The sequence below is a fragment of the Silene latifolia genome, chromosome X (assembly GCF_048544455.1).
Source record: "Silene latifolia isolate original U9 population chromosome X, ASM4854445v1, whole genome shotgun sequence".
Taxonomy (NCBI): domain Eukaryota; kingdom Viridiplantae; phylum Streptophyta; class Magnoliopsida; order Caryophyllales; family Caryophyllaceae; genus Silene; species Silene latifolia.
The window spans coordinates 312,120,682-312,125,994 of record NC_133537.1 but is presented as its reverse complement, the minus strand read 5'-3'; the positions used below and the strand labels follow the sequence as shown (position 1 = coordinate 312,125,994).

The following is a 5,313-nucleotide window of genomic DNA, read 5'->3' as shown; positions in this document are numbered from 1 at the left end:
ATCCAAAGAAGATACTCCAAAGGATGACTTGAGGTGCCACCACGGTACAACCCTCCTAATCAACGGACCATCATCATTCTTGACTTGTTCTTCCAATAGTCACAGACCCGGGTAAAGTCCACCATGTACAACCGCGTCCTCATCGCAATCGAACGAGCATGATAGAAAAGTGCATGAACTGGGGGCTCGATCAATCGGAGCCGTTCCATAAGACAAACCTACCAAGAGCAGGCATTAGACATCAAAAAAAAAAAAAAAAAAAAAAAAAAAAAAAAAAAAAAAAAAAAAAAAAAAGATGTTTTTTACCTGCAAAATGACGGGACTCCCCAAGAACGGCAAATCGCGGTTGGATTTCCTATTATCCAAACCCAAAATAATCTCCCTAAGCATAAGCAAGTCGGGCTCTGCAGCTTCCATTTGCTCAATAAGACCCAAAAGACGGGGATCACCCCTCAAATCTTCATCAACGTGTCCTTGGAAGACATGCACGTGCAGCAAACAAAAGCCAAATGCCCTCCTCCTGGCAACATGAGAAACAGTAGGGTCGGCCCTGTTGATGAATCGGTCTACAAAGTCCAACATTCTCACGCCTTTCGGGGTAACTAGACGGTCCACCTCGAGTCTAGTCAGTCCAAGCAAGTCTCTGAATTTGCTCTTATACCCTTGTGAAGTAGAAGGAATGGCAGGTAAATGTTCGGGGTCCCACCCACCAATAGCAGCAATCTCTTCCGGAAACGGACAAATATCACCTCCCGGGAATGCGAAAACATGATAATTCGGGTCCCAATAGTCAAGGCAAGCATCCAGGAACGGTTTTACAACGTTAATGAGTTTCAACCTCAACAAAGACCCAAGGTTATAAGCACCCATGTCATGCTTCTCCATATTTGAAAATTCATTGGTCCATTCCTTCAAGCGGATCTCCAAAGTATTCATGATGACAATTCTCTTTTTGAAGATTTATTTTGAGAGTTTTATGTGAATAGACGAAGAGGAGACGGAAGATTTGTGTGAATTAAAGCTCCATCGACGCTTCTATTTATACTAATTGCTGTTTCCAAAAATCCGCCAGAACGGACCAGCTTGGGAACAGGCGCAGCGCCTGTTGCGCCTCTTCAAAGGGACGCAGCTCATGCTGCGCCTCTTCCCCAGCCTCACTTCTGTGATTTCCGCGTTGGATCTTTCCTAATTCTATACCGCATGATTTCCTATTCCTGCGGGATTTTATTTTGGTAAATACGAGAAGTTTACCATGTTTCAGGCTTCCTAGATTCGCGGGCACGCATTTCAAGGCAACATCGACATTTCTGCCATTATATCACATTCGCATGTTTCATTTTAAACATAGTTTTCACTTTAATGTTAGCTTATGTATATTGATTTCTATTATTTTCTAAACTTATTATTTAATTTCATTTTCTAAACTTATAGATTTCTCTTTTTTCTTTTTTTAGGGGGTAACCCTCCCTACCGTCCGGTCATTTCCGGCAAATTTTTTTGCATTTTGTGCCCTTTTGAGTCTCATTTTGCGCTAATTAAGGCCATATGTATATAAAATGTATGTTTTGTGCGATTTCTATGTAAATTTCGGCAGCATGACGGCGTAAACCGTTGTCTACCAAACCTGTTCAAGAACTAACCTGCAGATACAAGCAACACAACCCAGCAGCAAAGGCACTCAGGCCGTCATATATACACCAAACAGAGCAAATGTACAAAGCAAACTGGGGGCTTGCGCCCCGAACGAAGTCCAAAAGTCCAAGCAAACTGGGGGCTTGCGCCCCAAACAAAAATCTAAAAAATGTTCAAAATCAGATGTCCAAATGTACAAGTCTACAAAACTACACAAGACTACTGCTGGGCGCCCTCCAACTCGGCAACTCTCGCCACAAGAGCAGCGATCTCGGCATCCCGAACCTCGAGCTCCCTCAACACGCGAGCGGTCTCCTCCCGAGACTGGGTCAACTCTCGCTCCAGCTCGCGGTCACCCTGTAAACAGCAACAAATTGGCTCATGTCAATCAATTCAAGCAAAATAAAAATCATCAAAAGAGAAATAGGCGTAAGGTTCATACCTGGCGACCTCGACCACCGACGAGTGCCTCGACGGCAGTAGCTCGCAGCCGGTTGGCCACCCTCCATAGTGCCACGAACCAGGACGGCGCGACCTGCATTATCAAAAGAAATTCTCAGCAAATTGAACAAACTCAATCAAATGTGTTCCTACACGAAAGTTATACAAGTTAGAGGCTCACCCTCCGAATCAGATGCTGCCAGTCGCCTAGGCCAGCATCCGTCACAGCTACGTCAAAGTCACGCAGCTCGGAGATCGTCGTCCTCCCGGTCGCGTCAGTGTACTCGAGGGTCTCGGGGTACTCTGGGGGCTCGATGCCCGCCGCCTCGACCTCCTACAAGGACAAATAGCTCTCATTAATCGATGATCTTTCGTCGCAATTCTCAAAGTCAAATCAGAAAAAAAAAAAGTAAAAGATACTCACCACTACCGGCCAGTACGCCAACCTCCCGTAAAGGAACGCCGAGTAGTCCTCGCCAGGGAGAAGAAGATCGTCGCCACTGGCACCAGCCAAGTCCGCCTCCCTCTCAGCCTCGGAAGGCTCCCTAAACATCGTCCTGGGAGGATCGACGGGAACCGTCAACGCGTCCCGAGAGCACTGACGAGCCAACCGCTCACCCAAGTACCACACAGGACCCATCGACGTCCTCAACAGCAGCCGACTCGGGCTCCTAGGTCGAAGGACCTCAGCAACAAAAGGAGGCGCTCCAGCGTACTCCGCCCAAGGTCTGGGCACCCACTGTGACAAGATAATACTACGATCATTCCTATGATCAATTAAAGGCAAAGTATAAGAAGTATAAATAAACACAAACAGGATACTCACGCTGCTCAGCTGAAGAGCGTTCACGTCCCGCCGGTAGACATTGTGAGAAGAACGCTTGCTCTTCGTCCGGCACATCATCCAATCCCTCACCACGGGATAGGCCCTCTCCAGCAGTTCTGTCCTCTTGGGCGCGAGACTCGGGAAGTAAGAGTACACCCACGCCTGTAAAACAGAATAATCAATGACGATCTTTCATGATTTGATAAAGAAAGGAATTTACTTTGGTCTAAAGGAAAGTTCATACCTCCAACAGTAGTCCAGGTCCGACAGCACCCGGAGAAGTCCCCTTCTCCATCAACTCCGGACGAACCATGGCCCTCATAAAGCGGATGAGGACCGCAAAACCAGCAGTGACCCAATCCCAGCGCCCTAGGGAACTCAGGTCAGAAAGAAAAGGAAGAAGCTTCGTCGACACCTCCTCTCGCCCTTGTCTCCGAGGTAAATCGAAGACAGGGAACCACCAAAGCCACGACGAGCCCTCTCGCTCAATCGTGCAGGAGGAGGAGCTGTCTCCCTCCCATCAATCGTCACCAGCGCAGGGGTCTTCCCCGCAAAGTAGTCTCGAACGTAAGAACTGGGTACCAAACCCGGCACTGTAACAGCCTTCGGCGACAAGTTCCAGCCGATCAACCTCCTCGCCTCGGCCGAGTCCGCCCTCATGGCAGTCTCCGGCCACACCATCTCCTCGGTCCCACACGGCAGACCAGAAATCATGCCGTAATCCTCCAAAGTGACTCCCACCTCACCAAAAGGCATGTGAAACGTGGAAGTCGTATCCCATAATCGATCCAAGAAAGCGCGGACCAGGCTAAGGTTAGCCCGCAACTTCCTCTTCACGATATCCCTCCAGACCTGAACCAGAGGACCAAACGCTCCACGCTCGATCATGGCCCTCTCCTCCACCGACAGCCGCTCGTAGTGCTCCATCGCTGTCGTATAACCCGAGAACGACCTGATGTTCCCGGCCTCCTATTATGATTTGAAACAAAAGCTATCTTTAGTTTTGAATGAAATTTGAAAGAAAATTTGGACAAAGAATGAAAGAGGATGGGTATTGAGTTAGTGAATTCCTATTTACCAAGCTCTTCACCGTCCCGTAGGACGGGTGACCCTCTCGCCCCACACCAGTGTGCCTCTCTCCCCCAAGTCTCGGCCACGCAGAGCTCCTCTCACCGACGACCTCCTCGTCCGACGTTGGCCCGTCTCCTCGGCCTCCTCCTCCTCGACGGCCTCCTCCTCGTGAGCCTCGTCCCCAGCAGCCATCACCGCAGCAGTGAAGGCCTGCTCCAAAGCCTCCTCGACAGTGGCGGCGTCGATCTCCATGGGAGCTCTCCCAGAAGTAGAAGCCTCATCACCTGCAGCGTTAAAGCAAATTCAGGCCGCGTCACACGACGACAAGCCTTTGTTAAAGAGTTTTCGAGCCTTCAAAGCCCTGAAATCGCTCTTTCCTTGCCATCTTTGGCCATGTTCCCACCAACCCGATCACTCATGTAATAAATTGGGTCAAGTCAAGTCCAGTTCGAAGCCTAGTTCCAGGTTCGAGTCGAAAATTCGGCAGCATTTCGCTATAACGACGATTATGCCCCAAAAAGTGTCCTGAAAAAGTTGTCACCAACCAAAATTCCGAGATAGTAGAAAGTTTACCCATCATTCAAGGATCCCAAATATCAAATTTCATCGCAAATGGGCAGTCCTAAGGCTATTTTCGAAGCAATTTACGGTTTAGCTGTAAAACCGTCTCAAACTTTCACTCAAAGGCTCAACACTTGATGAAAATTCGAAACAAATACATGGTTATGTTCCTAACATCACCTACTATCCATTTCTAACATCAATTTGGAAAGGCAAATCCATTTGGGGGAAAGCCCCAAATTTTCGATCAAAAGGGTCGAAAACCCTAAAGTTCGCGGCTCAAAATTCAACAAATATAGACGATTAATGCAAGATTAAGACACATACCTCGATTAGTCATGTTTAAAGCAAGCTTTTGAATCAAACCTTGGCGGAAATGGTGAAGATTTGAGAGAGAAACGAGTGATTTGTGTTCCGAATGCAAATGAACATAATCCCTCTGATTTCGCGTTCTTACGCAGGAAAGCCAAATTGGGGAAAAGACGCAGCAGGCGCGGCGCCTCTTCCAAGAGACGCAGCTCTTGCTGCGCCCTTTTCTTTTGTTCCCTCCATACGGATTTTCAAAAATTCGTTATAAGTTCGTTATTTGTGGGCCCATCTTTGGTGCGCCTCTTCCGCAATGCTATTTTAATCTCTTGGCCCATTCGACGATTTTCTTTCGTTCCGGCGCGCATTTGTCCCCAGCGCAGCAGTATTTTGCAGTATTGCTCACTCAAGATTTCTTCCATGACGATCAAGATGTTCCTAGTCGTCAAAATATTTGTCCCAGCAGAAAGATTTTT

General features: G+C 47.9%; 1 long non-coding RNA gene across 1 annotated transcript; it reads right to left on the bottom strand.

The window, feature by feature from the left end:
• Nucleotides 1–1,802: 1,802 nt before the first annotated feature.
• On the bottom strand, nt 1,803–2,560 carry LOC141621951 (uncharacterized). The gene is made up of 4 exons (XR_012532800.1): nt 2,498–2,560; nt 2,255–2,407; nt 2,075–2,167; nt 1,803–1,989 (listed from the first exon to the last, which is right to left on the bottom strand). It is a non-coding gene; the product is annotated as an uncharacterized LOC141621951 (long non-coding RNA).
• Nucleotides 2,561–5,313: the final 2,753 nt, after the last annotated feature.